This window comes from Sus scrofa, chromosome 2 (assembly GCF_000003025.6).
Source record: "Sus scrofa isolate TJ Tabasco breed Duroc chromosome 2, Sscrofa11.1, whole genome shotgun sequence".
Lineage (NCBI taxonomy): Eukaryota > Metazoa > Chordata > Mammalia > Artiodactyla > Suidae > Sus > Sus scrofa.
This window is the reverse complement of record NC_010444.4, coordinates 145145489-145166215: the sequence shown is the minus strand read 5'-3', so window position 1 is coordinate 145166215 and position 20727 is coordinate 145145489.

Sequence of the window (20727 nt, the reverse complement as noted above, 5' to 3'; positions counted from 1 at the left end):
ATTCAAATCGAGCATGCTCCTAAAAGCTTCCCATTTTGGGTCGATGTGTGTTTCTGTCTCCCCACATCCCCAACTCTGGTCCTTCTTACTCTCCGTCAGTGCAAGCTCTTTCATGATTGACACTCTCCCTTTTGAGATTTGAGCAATCTGGTATTTTCCTTATGTTTGTCTTTTCGCCTCACATACTCCATAAATCACCCAGTACTTTCCATTCCATTACTACAGAGCCGACACTTGAGAAACACAGTTTGCTATTTTATTTTCCTCTCCCATTACCCATTCAGTCCCTTCATACACATTTTTCTTACACTCAAACCCCATGCTAAAAATACTTGGTAATCTAACTTGCCTGAGCCCAGATGAAGTCAGGGGGTCCTGAAATAAATGAATGAACCAGTTGTTCCCGAACCTGACTTATTAAGTCATACATGGTAAGTGCATGACTGTGGGATAGAAAGTCCCTGGGTTACTTTGACTCTCAGTGTTCACTCATGTCAGCCTTCACGGATTCACATCCTTCCCCAGGCATCCCAGATCCAGCCCAGTTCTCATACACAGCGCAAGCCTACTGTAGCCCCCCCACTTTCTTTCTATTTCCTCACAGCTCTAACCTTTATCTGAAAGGATGAGGTTTATTTAATCATTGTCCATATCTTCTCTCTGGATTTGTCACTCCATGAAGGAAAAGCGGACTTTTCTCTGCTGTTTCTTACTGCATCCCCAGCACTAATAAGCACTCAAATGTGTTAAACTGACTTTCAAACCCAAAGTCTGATGAGGCAAAACTAGTAACTCTTTTTTTTTTTTTTTTTGGCTTGTATTCATCCTAAGAATAAAGTAATAATGATGTCTGTAACTTTTAAGTGCCTACTACCTGGCTAGTACTGTGCTGGCATGATGACATAGAGCTATGTAATCTCCACAGATACTCTGCACAAGCTGTACTAGTAATGCCTTTGCACATAAGACTGTTGAAGCTCAGAGAGGTTGACTAATTCACTAGAGGTCACACAGCAGGGAAGCACGAGCTTTAGGGCTTGAACCTGGAACTCTTACCACGGCTCCTCAGTTCACACTGCTGCTCCTTACCATCAAGTACAATGCATGGTCTTGGAATTATCATTTGAACCCCTTTTGTATGGATTCTGGGTTGAGGCTAAAGAAAGGAGTTGTCAGTGTTGGTGGCTTGCTGCCCCTTTTCTCAGATACTGCTGGTTTAAGGGTAATTACTCATCCTCTTATTTCTCAACCCTTCTGGCTCCTTCAGCCTCCTACATCCTTTGGGAAGAGCAAAATAAAACTGATCTCTTTCCCAAAACTCTTCCATTTCTCCTAGGTCATTTCTAAGTAAAGCTGGAGGGACCCAAGCCTCACAGTAAAGTCCCACCATCAAAGAATCCAGAAGCGAAGTTCCTGTTGTGGCGCAATGAAAACAAATCCAATTGGTAGCCATGAGGAGGCAGGTTCGATCCCTAGCCTTGCTCAGTGGGTCAGGGATCAGGCCTTGCTGTGAGCTGTGGTGAACTTTGCAGACCCAGCTCGGATCCTGCATTGCTGTGACTGTGGTATATAGGCTGGCAGCTGTAGCTCCAATTTGACCCCTAGCCTGGGAACTTCCATATGTTGTAGGTAAGGCCCTAAAAAGGAGGAAAAAATCCAGCAGCTAGCATGCCCTGATCCTGATAGTTGTCGCAGTTCACCTGAAGTGTCTACCAGCTGTGTCACTGTGGCAAAGTCTTCGCACAAAAGCAAAGCAGGAGGGGAAGTGTGCCCTTTGCCTGCCAACTGGCTTTTTTTTCCCTAGGTCCAAGTTTTGCCTGAGGCTTTTTCGGGGAGCTCTGGATCTATTCACTCTCTGCAATGAGGCTTATCACAGCCTCCATCCATCCAAATCAGGCAGACTGTTCCTTTTATTTATTTATTTCCTTTTTTTAAAAAGGTCCCTTGAGTTCTTATACATATTTTAAATGTGTCTTATCACATCAGGTCACTGTTATGCCTGTCTTGCCTTTATAGGAAGGAGTAAATTCTAAAGAATTTGGGGGACTTAAAATTCCACGGAGATTTCCCTGCCTTGGTGTTTTACTCTCATGCAGTAGAAACTCTGAACCATTATTCAAAACCCAGTAAATGTAATTGCTGTGCAGAATTTACTGATTATCTAAAGCCGAGTCATGAAGGTTTGAGCACACCCTGCCAGTTTACTCACCGCACTATTAAATAATGATCTATTTTATAGTATTGTAAACTAGAACTACCCTGTGGTCAGACATCATATCACATTAACCTTTTACTCCTCGCCTATCTCCTGGCATTTAGTATATCCTCAAGAAGTGCTGAGTGAGTTCTGTAACCACACAGGTTTTCTCCTCTTTCAGAATCCTTTAAATGACAGCACACTATTTCAAGATCTAGCACCTTCCAGCACCTTCTATGGCTGTGCAGATAAAATTAGCCCAAGGTCGAATGTCTTTCTGGTATTGGGTGAAGCTCCAGGTCCCTGTCACTTCTACCCTGGGTCCTGGTTTGGCCTTATGGGCCCACCCAGACAAAGCAGGCTCCTCCTTAACCATTTTTTAAAATTTAACTTTATGGGCGTAGAGTTGATTTATCATGTTGTATTTGTTGCCAGTGACAGCAAAGGGAATCAGTCATATGTATAAATCTATCCATTCTTTTTTCCCATCGAGGTCATTAAGAACTATTGGGTAGATTTTCCTGTGCTCTACAGTAGGTTCTCATTGCTCATCTATGTTACACAGTGTGTATATGCTATTCCCACTCCCTAATTCTTCCCTTCCCTTTCCCTGAAGCATTGGAAGACAGCTGACTCTCCAGGGCTCCTGTCCAGGTTGAACACTCTGGCTGCATTTTCCGAGGGCCTTGATGTCTGGCTTCTAAACCTTAGCTCTCTTGGCTCCTCTCCCCAGGATAATCTCTAATTACCAATATTCCTCTGAAGGAGAGCTGTCATGCCACGTCCCAGACATGGCATCGAGTACCATGAGATTTCCTCTGGGCTGGACACTCTGTTTCTGCAAATAATCGTCACAGCATTATATTCTTCAGTGTTCTGTCAATTCTCTCTCAGGTCTTATTGTTGAACTGTAGGACATCAGATTCCTAAGTAATCCTGCTACAATTAATTTTATAACCTTAAAAGCAAAGTCTCGTCATTGTCAATATTCAATGATACCATGTTTACGTGGAAATTTAGAGTGCTGGGGTCTAGAAGACTGAATGAAGTCTGAGTACAATCAAGTATTTTGTAGGTAACTGCTACCTTCTCTACTTTGAAAAGCCCATAACTCATTGGATTGGAGACAGTCACATTCCAGTACATTTCCAGATAGGTCCTGGCCCTCATTCGCTACTCTGTGTGGGTACCAACAAGCAATAACAACGACAACAATAGCTGCAGCTCAGCTTTTGTGTACTGAGCGCCAGACCCTGTTCTAAGCACTTTATATGCTTGTCAGCTTGGATAGGCTCGGTCTGCCTGATGATAAACAACCCCCAAATATAGTGGGTCTCATTTAAATACCAGTGGTCCCTGTTGTCACAATAAGTAACCTTCTGTATTCTTCCAGACCACCAGAAGGCTCCCTGTCATAGTGCTCAACACACTTTATTTAAAGGCTTACTTTGTTGTCAGCCTCTAGTCTTAAGACCATAAAAAAGGTCATGAGCCACAGAGACCAGCTCCCTCTGCTCACCATTGCACCCCAGAGCTTAGAACACAGGAGAGGCTCACTGATCTTTTTTTTTTTTTTTTTTACTTTCTAAGGGAACAACTGAATAGCATCTGTCAACGTTACATCACCACATTCTCTCCTACCATCTGCCAGATTCACTGTCTTTAGCTACACCCCACAGAAGGTAGCTTTTCATTGTCTTGTCATCATCCATGGGGCTGGAGTTGAAAAAAAGGCCCATCTGATTCCTACAGAGAAAGGATTTCCCAACAGGGTTTATACCCTACTAGTGGTACCTGTGAAGATTTTAAGTTGCACAACTACTTTACTTGTTTTGTGTTCATTTCTATGGTGAGCTTCTATTAATGGCAAATCATACCTGGTTTTCCACTTTCAGTAGTAATTTGCTTTCTTTTTGTTTCCTGTTATAAAAAATATATTTTAAATTAAGCTTTGTTTGTAATAGCCAACAACTGGAAACAATCCAAATGTCCAACAGGTGAGTAGATAAGGAAATTTTGGTATATCTATAAAATAGAATCAAATTAATGGTAATGTAACACAAGGCAGCAAAAAGGAACAAGCTAATGATCCATGCAACAGCAGGAACTCATGTCCAAATCATTACGCCTAGTCAAACAAGGAAGGCAAAAAAAAAAAAAATTAATAAGTAAGTACATTTGTATAAAATCCTGGAAGATGCACAGTAACATGTACATTGACGGAAAGCAAGTCAGTGGTTGCTTGGGTGTGGGCATGAAAGGAGGCATGGATTTAAAAGGAGCATAAGAGAACTGCAAGGAGTGATGGGTATGTTCTATACAACATTTGATTGTGATGATCATATGTCATTTGATCACTTGAAGTTGTGTATGTTCAATACATACAGGTTATTGTAAATAAATGCATATTATTATATTTCAGTATTTCCTCAGAGTTGTTAGGGAAAAAAAGGCCAGATCTATAAGGCTGTGGGGTGTCTTGAGCACAAAGTTTAAATTCTGAACACAATGGGAAGCTACCAATGGGTTCTAAACATAGGAGGAGCATGATCATATTAAATATTTAGTGTGGGAGTTGCTCTTGTGGCTCAGTGGTAACAAACCTGACTGGTATCCATGAGGATGTGGGTTCAATCCCTGGCCTTGCTTGGTGGGTTAAGGATCCAGCCTTGCCCTGAGCTGTGGTATAAGATGTGGCTCAGATCCCATTCATTGCTGTGCTGTGATGTAAGCCAGTGGTTACAGCTCTGATTTGACCTCTAGCCTGGGAACTTCCATATGCCATGGGTGCAGCCCTAAAAAGATAATCAATCAATCAATATTTAGTGTGACAGAAGCACTTAAAGCATATTTTTTTAAAAAAAGACCTTAGGTGGAATATCTTCACGAGTCTCAAAACCTCCCCCAATAATGCAGTATAACAGATTCAACTAATAATTGCTTATACTAATGGTTAGTACTTTGGATTGGTCAGAGTGTTTTCTGTCCCACGTGGATGGAGGTCGAAGCTGAGCTGGAAGTCCACATCAGTTCGAGTGCCACTGAAGGAGCAGTGAATAGAAAATCTTGAACCAAACATCACTCTTCTTGCAACAGAGGCAGAGCACATCCACCAAGGACTTCCAATATCGTGTCCCAAGGGAGCTTCTGTCCTCATGGTCCTTTGAAAAGAATTGAGGCACCCAGGAGATCTTGGGAGTAAATACATGTTTCAGTCCTTCCATAGAAGATGAGGGGAGCCAGGAAATAGTAGACCAGGAAGCTGGACTCAGAGGGCAGGTGGGGGTCACAAGCAATGGAGGGCGGGGAGTTCCTGTTGTGGCTCACCCATAAGGAACCCAACTAGTATCCATAAGGATGCGAGTTCGATCCCTGGCTGTGCTCAATGGGTTAAGGATCCAGTATTGCCGTGAACTGTGGTGTAGGTAGAAGACACTGCTTGCATCCTGCATTGCTGTGGCTGTGATGTAGGCCAGCAGCTGCAGCTCCAATTTGACCCCTAACCTGAGAACTTCTGTATGCCATAGATATAGCCCTAAAAAGACAAAAGAAAAAAAAAGGGAAAAAAAAGTATATGAATGAGGGATACGGTCCAGGCTTACTATTATCATTTGAGAGGGCACAGTTTGTCTGAGAGTCTCAATGGCCATTTTCTTATGAGATAAAGCATGAAAATAAGGGTTTAAACACTGAAGATAGTCTAAAACTGAGGTTGAAAGGCATGGAAACAACCTAAATGTCCATTGACAGTGGACTGAATAAAGAAGATGCAGTGCATATATACAATGGAATATTACTCAGTGGTAAAGAAGAATGAATTAATGCCATTTGCAGCAACATGGATGCAACTAGAGGTTCTCATTCTAAGTGAAGTAAGTCAGAAAGAGAAAGTCAAATACCATATGATATCCCTATTTGTGGAATCTAAAACATGGCATAAAAGAACTTATTCGCAGAATGGAAACAGACTCACAGACATGGAGAACAGACTTGTGGTTGCCAAGGAGAAGCAGGGAGGGAGTGGGATGGACTGGAAGTTTGGGGTTAGTAGATGCAAACTGATACATTTAGAATGGATGGGTAACGGGGTCCTGCTGTATTAGCACAGGCAACTGTGTCCAGTCTCTTGGGATAGGATATGATATGAGAAAAAGAATGTGTATGTATATATATGACTGTGTCAGATTGCTATACAGCAGAAATTGACACAACACTGTAAATCAAAATAGTTAAATAAAATAAAACTGTGATTTAAAAATCCCTAAAATCTGAAGTCACTCTGAAAGATAATGGCATATTTAGGTCTTAAGCTTAACCATTAAGGGCTAAGGATTAAGAAGAAAGGAGAAACTGACTCTTGGCCAATGGCAGCTTGCTTCTAAGGCACTTTAAAGCCCTTGAAGAAGATCTTTAGCACTGTCTTGAGCTTCATCAGTTGTCACTGACAGAGACTTTTTCAAACACATGACAACGAGGATCCTGCTCTGGTTGAGGTAGAAATTTTGCATAGTGTTTTAGCATGCGCTTCATTGGGGTACTGTGTAAACAGTCTGACCAAACCAAATTTGTTGTCAATGCTGGGAAATGCGTCTCGCCTTCTGCTCTGACAGGAAGCCACCATGGTTGGTTTAGCTAATAGAATTTCTTAAAAGTTCATTTGACATGCAGCACTGGAAGTCGTGCTGTGCCCTCCTCTTCTTTTGAAGAGTCAGACTTCCTTTCTAAATGGTCAGGTCCAGACACCTTTAGGACGTGCCTGACGTGTGCTGGATGAGCTTTCAGGCTGGAGCAGGAAGGGTGTACAGGGCACCTGGAATATCTGCTTGTGGATGACAGTTGATTAACTGCAGAATTCTTGGAATTACCTTCCCATCCATGCCTGTACAGCAAGACAAAAGGGAGACATTGAGGTGGAGTCCAGCTTTAAGTCAAGTAAAAAATTGGTTGATAGCCTGAACTTCTCCAAGATCTGCTTCAAGCAAAAGGAGGGGGAGGGACTGGGAGGGACTGGAAGTTTGGGGTTAGTAGATGCATTTGGAATGGACAAGCAATGAGATTCTGCTGTAAGACCCAAGGAATTATATCTGATCACTTGTGATGGGATATGATGGAGAATAATGCAAATAAAGAAAGTATGTGTGTGTGTAAATATATATCTGTATATATTATATATATGTATATATATGTATACATGTATATAGAGGTTGCTTTGCTGTACAGCAGAAATTGACAGAACATTGTAAATAAACTATTATAAAAAATTAAAAAGAAAAAAGAAAACAGGATGTATTTCACATGTTAATATTGTTAGATATTAAATTGCTTCTAATTTTTAAATATCATATAAAAACTAAACCAAAATAAACTTATACCTGTGAATTCAAAAAAAATAAAGAAAAAGAAATACGAATTAAAACATATTTGCTTCCAAAATGTTCAGACCCAGAAATTACGACTTTATGGTAGAGCTGCCTCTTTGAGATTATAAAGATGAGGAAAGATATCCAAAGTGTTCTTTGTTCAATGCCCAAAAGACCTTCTATTCCTAGGAAAACAAAGACATAGGCCCAACCACAGAAAGAAAAGAAAAAAAACAAAACATAGACTGTCGTTTAGTTGGTAGCTCAAATTCTTTCCTGGCTCTTCTCTCTCTCACTAAAAGAAGTTTTAGGTGCAAGAAAAGTTCATTAAAATAGATTTTCTTTGGCTTCTGTGTAAATCCAATCAGAAAATGGAAAACTAAGTTGTGGAAATTGGGTCATTCTCTAGTTTGAAATCTTGAAAACCTGCGTTCCATAATGGCAGGGATAATTTGTTCTCATTTCCACACAAAGGTGCTGGAATCTAGTAGATGCTTAATAAATATTTTTGAATGAATTCAAGAAAATAGGTGTTCCTGCTTGCATGAAAACAAAACGAAACTTAAAAACCCATGAATTTCAGGAAGGCATGCATAAGAAACATCATTTACCTCTTAGAAGAAGTGATAGAAGGGAAGGGTTTATTTTCTTTCTTTTTTTCATTGTTAAATGTCTTATTATTTCACCTTTATACTTAGGGTGAAAGATTAGTTGAAATTAAATCACTCTTGGGTTCCCTTTGAGAAAGCACTTTACCAGAAACCGAAAAAGGTCCCTCCCCTTGAGCTTGCACAGTGACCTTGCTGTGGAGGGGGCTAAGCTCAGAGCTACTTCATGCAGCCTTTGAGTGAAGTCAACAGGGAGTCTGTGCCAGGGCTTAGAGTTCCTAATCACAGATGGAATACTGAAGTGTGCTGCTTTGAGGGGTATTCAAGAGTTACGTAGATCTGTCTGTTAAAGAGAAAACAGACCTAAGATGCTTAGCTAAGGAGTGGGGAATCTGGAGGCAGATGGCCAGAGTTGGAGCCTTGCTGCGCAATGAACCCTGATCTGTTGATCCTGGTAGTTTCCTCCTCTGTCAAAGGGAGATGCTACATGTACACAGCACCTCAGACTGCCGTGAAGGTGGAAGGAGTCAACGCTTTAAGGCATATGAACGATATCTGACAGTGTAATGTATGCTCAGTGTGTATCAGCATTGGTAAGTGTAGAGTACAGAAACAGTAACATTAAGGAAAACACAATGTATATGAACGTAAATTCATGTGCATCAACCTGTCTGGGCTCTTTTATACAAATACAGAAATCTAATAATACCCTTCTCTTTCTTTTTGTGCATACTGAACTGGTCTCAACTTGACCTAGGTACATCTTCATTTTTTTACCTGGTAGATAGAAGGACAGCCCCTACAGTAAAAAAAAATAAAAATAAAAATGAAAGATCCGATGGTGCAATGAGCACCTTTGCATGTAAGCAATCCTTCAAATGTCTCCTCATTTTACCTCCAAGCAGACACATTTAAGAAGAAAGGCGGAGGAGCAGAAATCCAAACACGAAAAAAGCGGCTGCAGTTGCTTTGCACGAATGACTTGGGCTGTGTTTTGTGAACACGCCTATGTTTGTTCACTGAAAGACAGATAATAATATAGATTTCAAAAGAAACTGCAGGGCTTACTCCGAATGTGGGTGGCTGAGTCGATTTCAGAGCATAAAGCTTCAGTTTCTGTGATCTGCCCACTTAGAGCAATTTGAAGTCCTAGCCCAGTTTCCGGGATGGTACCTAAAGGGAGGAACCAAAGACCAGACAGGTCTGTCCACCCCGTGCTGAAGCAAGCCAGCCCTCCCCTGCACATCTCCTCTGCTTCCCCATTACATCTGCTTTCTCTGTCTGCTCTTCTCCCCCAGCAGCCACACACCCCCGACAGGTCTTTCATCCATCCTTCCCCTCACTTCCCAGGAAAAAAGCAGCTGCTAGATTCAAAGTGAAATCAAGATTATGGGTCCGTTCAATCCAAGTGACTTGAGAAATCAAACTCCTCCCCCAAATCTTCATCGGGTATCAATTTTGTTTTTCTGCTTTGGCTGTTTCCATTGGGTGCTAATCAGAAACACATTTCTATTGTGGCTTAGTCTTAGAGGGAATTTTTTTTTTAAATCCTCGTTTTTTCACTATACCTCTCCACACTGATTTTTTTTTTTTTTTTAGCATGAAAAGATCAGGCTTTTCTTTTACCCCTTCCAAACAGATGCTTGTTTGTGCTATGACATGAAACTTTCAGAACAATTAAAATTATCTGGCAGATCTATAGCTCCATGTCATCGCCTTCCCTGTCGCCTGTCTCTTGCTCCCTGTGGTCCCCAGTCTGTCTGGCATCGAGGTACAGCCACAGATCCCTTAAGGAATCACATGAGTTGAATTTACCCTTTAACACACAGCTCCTTGCTGCCCTACTGTGTCTGACAACCAGTGCATTCTCTTCACAGCTGCCCCAGGGAGGAAGAGAAAGGAAGGACGCTGGTGTGCAAAGCGAGGTCCGCCCCAGCGAGCCGCAGAGGGTGCCACCTGCACCCAGGTTGAGAGGGTGGCTTGTCCCAAGTTAATCTTTGTTTCTCAATGAAAATGTTCTATGGCCCCAAGAAATCAGAGACCTTTGGACTTTCAGCCTCAAAAGGCATTAAGAGAGAACATCAACTACCACTTGTCTATTCTCTGTGAACCATGGACTTCCTGAACACTTGATGTGGATTAATCCATTCAATCCTCACAACAGGCCTGTGAGGCCTGTATTCTTATCACCTCCATTTTACAGATGAGGAAGTTGAAACTCAGAGACAGTGAGTAGCCTGTTCAAGATCCCAGAGCAGTAAACTGAGACCCCAGGAGACTAAGCAACTAGCACAGGGTGGAGGCTCTTCTGATCTCATCCACTGTGTTCCCACCCACCCACCACTCTAATAAAACTGGCAACTTTGGGCTTCCACTGTCCACTGCACACACTTCTTTCCTAGCCCCTGTACCACTTTAGTGCTCTCACCTGTCTGAACGGGGTCTCTTTCTGCCGGTCCTTGAGGGTGGGAGCCCTATCATCCTGATCTCATGTTTCCAGGGCCTCGCTTATCCTCGCAGCTGAATCCCATGGCAAACATTTAGCTTCTTATATTTTTTCTGATCAGTTGCAGCAGCTACCAGAAATACTGTGTTAAGAATGCTTCTGAGGAAGTCTCTGCACCTGTGGGGAAGGCGTGATAGGGTTGATAAGCTGTGGCTGTTGTGGGAGGGAGAGGGCAGTACCTCCACCACCCACCTGCCGCCATGACACCAGGGGCCATCCCAAGGCCCAGGATAGTGCACACTCAGGACATTTGGTTACATTGTGACTAACTTGAGATTGTTCCCATACCCTATAGACCCAAGAATGTTTCACCCGCAACCCCAGCTCTTCCAGAAGTACTGCTGGACTATATGCTTTGGAGGAAAAAAACTCAACATTCATACCAATCTTTATTTTCCTCTGTACAGCATGGGGACCAAGTTACACAAAATGGGCGAAAGACCTGAATAGACCATTCTCTGAGGAAGATATACAGATGGTCAACAAGCACATGAAAAAATGCTCAACATCCATGGTTATTAAAAAAATGAAAGTCAAAACTACCATGAGATACCACCTCACACCAGTAAGAATGACCAGCATTAATAAGTCCACAAATAACAAGTGCTGGAGGGGTTGTGGAGAAAAGGGAACCCTCGTACAGTGTTGGTGGGAATGTAAGCTGGTTCAGCTGCTATGGAGAACAGTACCTCAGAAAACTATACATAGAACTACCATATGACCCAGCAATCCCACTCCTGGGCATCTATCCGGACAAAACTTTCTTAAAAAAGACACATGCACCCGCTTGTTCATTGCAGCTCTGTTCACAACAGCCAAGACATGGAAACAACCCAATCTTTTTTAATACGATACCTAGGAATATCCTCCTTCAGAAGTCCCACTAAGCCTCAGCCAATCAGAAAAGACTAAGGCTGTGGAGAGGAATTTGAGAGTCTGGGTTTAGATGTGTCAGGAGAAGAGATGAGTACAGAGAAGCAGGCAGTTCCCTGGCATGGGTCTCAGGAAGACAGGTAAGAAAAGGTCTGGCAGGGTCATGTGGGGAAAGCCAAGGGAATGAGAGAGCTCTAAGACAGGGGTTGTCATCTGGCTTTGAGAGTTTGGGTAAGTGCCAGGGCTACGCTACCTATCACATGGTAAGATGTGAAAGGCAGGATATCCCTGTGGCTGTGACACTTACTAGCTGTTAGCCTTGGGCAGGTTATATGATGTCTCTAGGATTCAGGAGTTCCCGGCGTGTCTCATGGAAAACGAATCTGACTAGTATCCATGAGGATGCAGGTTCAATCCCTGGCCTTGCTCAGTGGGTTAGGGATCCAGTGTTGCCATGAGCTGTGGTGTAGGTGAGTGGCTACAGCTCTGATTCAACCCCTAGCCTAGGAACCTCCATATGCTGTGGGTATGGCCCTTAAAAAAAGTAAAAAGCTAAAATAAAATAAAATCATGTCTCTAAGATTCAGGTGTAAAGTGAAAAATAAAGTATTCAACTGTTGTGAGACTTAAAGGGGAATAGGACTTAGAACAGTGCCCAGGTGCAAAGGGCATGCTTAAATAACAGTTGTGAACAAACCTTGGAGTTTTTTCAGTGCTGTCAGCCTGTAAAAGGTAAAGGAATGAGCAGGCAGCAGGGATTCAGGTTCCAGTGGATCCAGGTGCACTTACTAGGCATTTGGCCCTGATTGCATAGAGATGGTTCAGAAGGGAAGGGAACAGATGTGGTGGATTCCACCCCATGTTCCCATCCCATGACCATCCAGTGTAGGTGGTCTCCTCTATATTCCTTCAGTCTCCATGAACCCCACCACCCTGTTTTATTTTTATGTAGAGTTTGACATTATCAAACATCATCTTGTTCATATATTTGTCTGCCGTTTTCCCCACTATCATCCCTTCACTCTAGCATGTAAATTACCTCAGAACAGTATCTTGGCTGTCTTGTCCAAGACAGTCTTTATCTTCGAAGCCTAAAATTGTCCCTGACTGCTGCTCAGTAAATATTTGTTAAATTAGTTAGTTGCTGAATGAATGCCTTCCATCCTCATTCCCACCTAAGGGTGATTTGAGCTCATTTGTTAGCAGAGAGAAAGAGGCCAAGAGTAGGGGAAATACTACAAAGAGGAGAGCAAGAACTACCAGCAGCCCAGGATCAAAAGCACAGGTGGAAGGATGAGCGTAGAAAGGACAGGCTATTTCTTGCCCAGGAGATCAGGTTTTATCCAGAGCTGACTAACAGCCCTCTTGCTTTCACTCCCAGATAGCTGGGCTCTGATACTCGTGTGATTAGACACATTCTGGAATTAATCATCTTTATAAAATAGCTCAGAGGGTCACATCCAGCAAGTAGCCACCTAACCTTGTTATGGTCCTCACAGCCTTTCCTTTATGTGGTGGTCCACTCCCTAAAATAAACAGACTTTGCCTTCCTCTTTTAGCAACTCTGAAAGATTCAGGAATGGTTTATGTGAACCCTGTCTAGAAAGCTCCATGCACACACACAGAGGTCTTTGGCTGAAAGAAAACACCTCATCTAAATGTAGTTAGCAAGTGAGTATTCACAGCTCCAGAAAATATTTAATAGAAAAATCTCCCCCTGTGGGGAAGAAGGTACAACTCAGAAGATTAGCAGGAAGGAGAGAATTTCCTGGACTTCTGAGCTTTAACATCAATAAATATACAGTGCAAAGTATAGCTTAGTGCCTGAAATGAACACCTCACAGTGTGCTCTGTGTCTTAATGTACACACAGGGCAATAATGCCTTTCTTGTGACATTTGTCCTTAATATAGTCGTTTATCTTGGAAAGGAATCTCACTGGAACACTTGGCAAAGGAAAAATTCTAGCTCTTTATGACCATTGATGCAGAAATCTGAGATCCAGAGTCAACTGCATGATAAACAATAAAGCTAAACCTATAAAAAGAATCGAAATATATTTCTGCAGACTTGGGCATTGATAAAGAACATAAGTTGAATTGCGTTTTCAGTGTGATTATCTTTCATAGTAAGTCAAATAATTTGATAAGCAAAAATACCCTGAGTGTTTTCTCAAAAAGTAGAAGAAAAAGACGTCTGATTGAGGGGTGGGAAAAAGATTCTTTAAAGACGCCCCAACTCCATTAGGAGCATTATTGAATCATATTTAATGCAGAGGACCTCATTTGCCTTTTTTGGTCTTGTGATACTTACATTTTTAAAACTGGCACGAGTGTATATATGGAACATAACAGCAGATAATTTTCACTGTCTGCACTTCTTTGTTTCCAATAAATACCTGTTAATTATTTTTTAAATTAATGCTCTGTATCCTCAATCCCATTTAATGAGCTTGTTTGTCAGCAGGGAGACTTGAGGAGTGGGTGAAAGCTAAACAATACTGCAAAGCAAGAATCATGGGGAACCCTCACTCCCAAGGTTGACACCTTTTCATTCAACCAACCTGATCAAGTTCCTGTCCTGTGTTAGGCATATTTACAGACAGTGGAGGTAGAGGGCAACTGTGATGAACACTATCCCCGCCTGGATAACAGCAAAAGGCAGGCGAAGAAGAGAGGAAGGATGAGGACAGGGCTCTGGAGTACATTTAGGATCTGACAGTAGCAAAAACAAGGCAAAGAGATGCAGGAGTACCTCATGTGACAGGAGGGAAACAAGGGGAGCTTGGCATCCTGAAAGTGTGCAAGTTTCGTCTTCAAGGAGGAAGGTGTGATCAGCCTGGGTCGTTGCTGCTGTAGCGAGAGGCCGAGTACAGTGAAGACAAAGAATTGGCCCCTGGATTTGGTAAGATTTCAGTCAGTTAAGACCTCAAAAGAACCGGCTCAGGGCAGTGGATGGGGCCAAAACTACCTTCAGGAGGATGAGGAGGGAACAGGAAGGTGATAAAGTGGAAATGCTATGTTTAAACAACTCTTTTTAGGAGTTTTGATATACAGGGAAGCTTAAAATGGGGATGATACCTCCCTCACAAGGTTAGTGCGAGGATGAAATGGAGTGTTTTTGATGAAAACATGCACAAGTCCAGACATGGACAGTAGGCACTCAATAAATGTTAATTTAGTTTCCAAAAAACAATGCAGCTAGTCTGGGAACAAAAGGAGTCCACGTCAGAAGACAATATGTCACAAAGACGGTGGTACAACAGGCGACCCAGCTCACCTCTGCTCGGCTCAGCTTCAGCCCTACAAAAATTGATGCCCAAGAGTAGCAGATTTCTGATTTTTTAAGAAAATCTAGAAGGCTGTAATTTAAAAAAAAAAAAAATCTCCCAATGGTACATGTTGACTCAATTTATTTAAAAAATTCATGGTGACAATCAAACAAATCACATCTGGAGGCCAGATGCTTCGACAGATGAAAAGCCCTGATCTTAGCGATTAGCCCAGGGAAGGAGGCCTATGTGCTCTCACTTCTACCTCTGTTCTCTTTCTGAGCAATGTTCACACCACACACGTACTTGATTTACCATATTCTGTTCTAAAACGGAACAAATTTTAACCACTTCATTTTCGTCTAGGTGATACCAGATAACGAGTTTCACCTTCTCTCCATTAAGTGGATGAGTTGTTTTGACTTGTTATTTTTATTTTATTTATGTCATTATTTATTAAACCAACAGTAAAAGTAGAAAAGAAGACTTAAAAAGCAGTAATGTGCACCTTTTTTGTTCTTTTTTGTGATGAGAAGAACCAGGATCTACCCTCTTAGCAAATTTCAGATACGCAGTATCATCAGCAGTGGTCCCTGCTGTCTACCAGCTCTCCAGAACTTACTTGTCTCACATAGTTGAAACATCGTATACTTTGACCAACTTCTCCCCAACTCTTCCTCTCTCCAGCCCCTGGTAACCTCCTTTCTACTCTCTGTGAGTTTGACTATTTTAGATTTCACATTTAAGTGACATCCTATGGCATTTGTCCTCCTATGACTGGCTTATTTCACTTTGCATAATGTCCTTCAGGTTTATTCATTCCTGCTGCCACCAATGCTAAGACTTCCTTTTTGAAGGCTAAATAATATTTCATTGTATAAGTGTATGTGTGTGTATCTCAGTTTCTTTATCCATTCTTCTGCAGATGAGCACTTAGATGGTTTCCATACCTCAGCTATTGTAAATATGTTGTGAATATGTCATAAATGTATAGTCATTAGGTCATCCATCTTAAATATATCTAATTTTTATCATCAATTACACCCTAAGAAAGCTGGAAAAACCGTGGTGGGAAATCACCTGTAGCAGACAGATACACTCTATGTGAATTAGGGGACAAAAGGAACTGTGTACCTGGGGACCGTCTGGGCAATCCAACAAATTAAAGAGACTCTACTGCTATATGCATGCCATGCACCATTCTATAAAGCTCGCAAGTATAGTATTAGGTTACAACAGTCAGTGATGACATTTGTAATAGCAGCAAAGAAGACATCAAACACCTAAGTATAAGTGTAGCAAAAGAGAGCAAAACCTCTATGCAGAATAACCTACAAAACACCATCAGATCAAAGCAAAGCTGATGTTACAGAAATGAAAATAGATTTCATGATCAGTGGTTGGAAGATACAGTATATAAATATCATCTCATAAATAGAATCGATTTATCTATTGATTCAATAGCTAGCCTTGAGCTAGGCAATCCCAACTGAAATTCCAGAAGGATTTTCTCATGGAAATTGACAGATGGGCTGCAAAATTTAAATGGATGTGCAAAGGCCAAGAATGTCATGGTCACACTGAAGGTGAATCAAGTTGGATATCTGAATTACTGTAAAACTGCAATAATTGAAGTACTATGGTATTGGCACGAGAGCAAACAGTGGACCAGAATAGAGAGTACAGGAACTGACCCATCCAAGGATAGTTGCTTGAGTTATGGCAAAAGATGACCTTGTCATGGTGAGGGACAACTAAATATTGAATTTTGACCCCATCACACCCAAAATCAATGCAATATATTTTAGATCTAAGTGTAAAAGGCAAAACAATAAAATATCCATGAGAAAATGTAGGTGAATGTATCTTCATGAACTTCAGGTAGTCAAAGATCTTTAAACAAGACGCAAAAATCATTAAAGTGCCATAAAAGAAAAAAAATGATTAATTGGATCACATTAAAGTAAAAAGTTCTATTTATCAAAAACTACCATTAAGAAAGTGAAAAGTCAGGCTGCAGAGTGGGAAAGTACATTTGCAGTACCTATATCTGAACAGAGGATATATGCATATATGTCCAAAATATGTATGGAACTCCTTCAAAGAGTAAAAGGGCCAAGAGCACAATTAAAATGAGAAATGGGAAAAAGATTTAAAGGGCACTTCACAAGAGGATATTCGTATTACCAAAAATATATAGATAGGTGATCAAGATTATTTGTTATCAGAGAAATGCAAATTACAGGCTCCATGAGATACTACTGCAGATCTACCAGAATGGCTACAATTTAAAATATTGATAATTCCATGCTGCTGGCAAGCATGAGGAGCCACTGAAACTCATGTACTTCTGAGAAGAATGTAAACTGGTAAACTTTGAAAACTCTGGTAGGAACTAATGTCAAACACATGCATTGAGAATTGACTCACAACCCAACAATTCCATTTCTAGGAATGTTCCCAAAGAAATCTTTACATGTGTGAGCAAAAAGACATAGTCAAAAACATGAGTAGCAACATCATTCTTAAGAGCCCCAAACCCAAATATCCATCAACAGAAAATGAATAAATTGTGGTATATCCCTATCATGTAATGATGTTTAGCAAGATAACAAACAGATTTAACACATGTAAGGATACAGATGAATCTCTCGAGCATAACATTTAGTGAAAGAAGCCAGATGCAAATGAATGCATACTGTGTGATTCCATCTTCATAAAGTCCAAAATCTGGTAAAACTCATCAGTGGTGACTGACGTCAGGTGCTGTTTACTCTTTTAGGGGTGGCAACTAGGAGCAGGTGTAGGGGTCTTCTGGGGCGCCAGAGACATTCTCTGATGTTGGTGGTGGTGTTGACGTCCCAAGAACTCATCACCCTATGTTCTTGGGATCTCTGCATGTCCTATGTGTTTCTATTCAGTAAACAGTCTTCTTTCAGGGATGCTTCCCGAGCACCTCTGAAGCCCCAGACGTGATGAAGGTGTAGTGGACAGGGCAATAAATAAGAGGAACATGGGCTCTGACCCCATGGGACTTAGTCCAATGAGGGATTAATGGAGTAGCTGTTTTTCCCTTTGTGTAGAAAGGACAGACCACCCTGGAGCTCAGAAATAGATGCACAGAAAACCAAAGTTGAGTGACTGTTTCTTCATTTGGGTGTTTATAAGAGAGTTTAAACCTTGACTTTCACTGAAGCTGACTTCATTATTTCCTCCTCACCTGTTCTCAAAGGTAGAGGTATTCATACCCTGTCCAAGGCTCATCCCTCCACCACTCCTCTGAGCTCTAACTTCCTACCCATGTCTCTATCTTTTAGCATGACATCATTTTTCGCTTGTACGAATACTTCTTTCACTAGAGTGAATTTCTTGAAAGCAGAAGGATACTGTTAGCATCCTTTAAGCCACATGCCCAGCAAGTGCTTGACCTATGGTACTCCATAAATATTAGCTGGATGGACAGATGGCTATGAATATACAACTTCAATGTAGGATGCTTACATTCTTTTTATTTCTGGTGTATCTTAAAAATATGGAAGAGCAATCCTTCAGTCAATTCCAGTATGTTAGCTGATTAAAGACTGAGAATAAAGAGTATCTTCTGGTGATAGAGTATTCCATTCTTGGAATTTTAATACTGCCCGATAGGATAGTTGAGTTGTCTCAGACACCGGAACTCCAGCCTGTGTGAATTGGTCCACTGCTAGCAAAGTCAAACTACTCAATATATCTAAAGCGAGGACAGTACAACACTCAAAATATTCTTTTATAAGCAATATTTCTGTACTATTTGTGCTTCACTGTGACCTTGCTTAGCAAAATAAGTCAGTGGCATTACCAAAAAAAAAAAAAAAGAATTAGTGTCTTAACACTTAAAAATAGGGTTATCTGTAACCTAGCAACCCAATCCCTCAGACTTGCCCAAAGTATGTAATAAATAATCTTGTCGGAGATACCTTTTGGAGTGTCTTCTTGTGATAACTTTCCTTCCCCTTAGACCCTGAATGGGCCCTGAGGCGTCGCTAGTTAACTGCAGCACCTCAACCATCGGCTACTGTTGACTGGACAAGGGCAGGACCCTGAGCACAAATGGAATGAATCAAAGAGTCTTCTCAGAGAGAGTGAAATTCGGATCAGGGGAAAGAAATTTAGTCTTTCCACTTGAGTGGTCTCCTAACATTTGGGTTGGAGCACCATGGCCACCAGGTTCTGCCAATGAGGGCTGGGGAGCTGCAGAAGCAAGTCTCAGAGAATAAGAATGAGATAGACATGTCGAACAAATCAGAGACGAGGGCTGGACAGAGGAAATGGCCTGCATTCACAATGACTGTGCACTTCCAGATATTTCTGAGGCCCATCTGTGCACCCTGCCGTGGGGGCTTCATATGATAAGATTCTCTTAGAAAAAGATATTCCTTTGTGTGTAGCATGAGTAGTTTTTTCTTTAACTTGAAACCAGGATGTCCAAAGCATTATGTTTTCATTCTGTTGAATTGGAAGGGGGGCACGAATGGCTTCCAAACTCTCCATGAGGCTTATCTAGTTTTAACTAAATTTGATTTATCATGATCATGGCTTAGGCATATGAAGTGAAGAGTAAAAACCTCCCATCTATCCTCAGTCCCTAAAAAAGTACGATTAATAAGTATTTTATCTGTCTCCTAAGAAATTGTTGATAAATATACAGGCAGATTTATTTATATCTGCTTTCCATAAATGGAATCATTTTATAAATGTCCTGAAGCTTGTTTTTTTTAGAGGAATAACACCTAGGAGATATTCCAAAATCCAAAAATATAGATATTATTTATAAGGGCTACATGATATCTCATTGTACGGAAATTCTGTAATGCATTAAACAAATCCCCTAGGATTTAGGTTGTTTTTAGTTCTCTAGAATTACAATCAATGCAGCAATGTCTTCCCCGTGTATCTTTGAGTACTTGTGTGAGTCTCTTTGCAGTATAAATCCTTAAATTATAATTGCCAGGGCCTATGATTTAGGCATTTTATGGGTCAATAAATATTACTTAGTTGGCTCGCCTTTCATGAGTCTTTGAAGAAAGGACTTTCATGAGTCCCGTAAGCAGGGCCAGAAAAGGTGTGGACTAGTGAGTCAGACGAAGCACCTAACACTGAAGTGTGAAAGGGAGCATGGTTTTGTGTGACAGAGGCCAAAAGATGCTCGATTCCTCCTCACCTGCCATAACCAAGGTCACTGAGTTCTTAATGGACCATACTGAGTTGCCATGATACAGATTCAGATTCACCCGTATCCCGCCTGATGGATTGAGATGTGACACCTAAAGCCCAGATTGTCGTGGTTGAGAAACACGAACTCAGCAGATCCTTGGAGAAGAGAACTCCCCCTCTAAGCCACTACCTATTTCCAATAGTGCTGAACAAGAGAGGAATGACAGCATTCTCCGCTATCTCAAGATTTATATGGCGCTCAGTGGTTTATAAAGCACATTTTAGTCTTTATAGGACTCTGGAGTAGCTATGACTGTAATACGCATTTTACAGACAATGAAACAAAAGACCAAAAATATTTGGTGACTTTCCCTCAATAATAGAACCAGTCAGTTTTAGAGTCTGAATTCAACCCAAGGGCTTCTGATGACAAAACAGGCTACATTTAAGCTGCACCACTTAACTGAAATAGCTGCTTTTGACCCCCTAAACAAACCGTTTGTTTGTAGCTAGTTCAAGGCATTTGTTAAAGGATAATTAGCTTTTCAATTAGGCATTTGGGAGCCATGGAAACACAGCTCCAGGGATTCAGCAGGGACCTTTTAGGATTTGAATCTCAAGGTTTCCCTCTCAGGTTATTGGGTCAAAACCTACCACATGTTAGAAAAGATTGAAATCCACTTAGCAGAGAGTTTATTGAGCATGAGCTCTTAGGAAAGA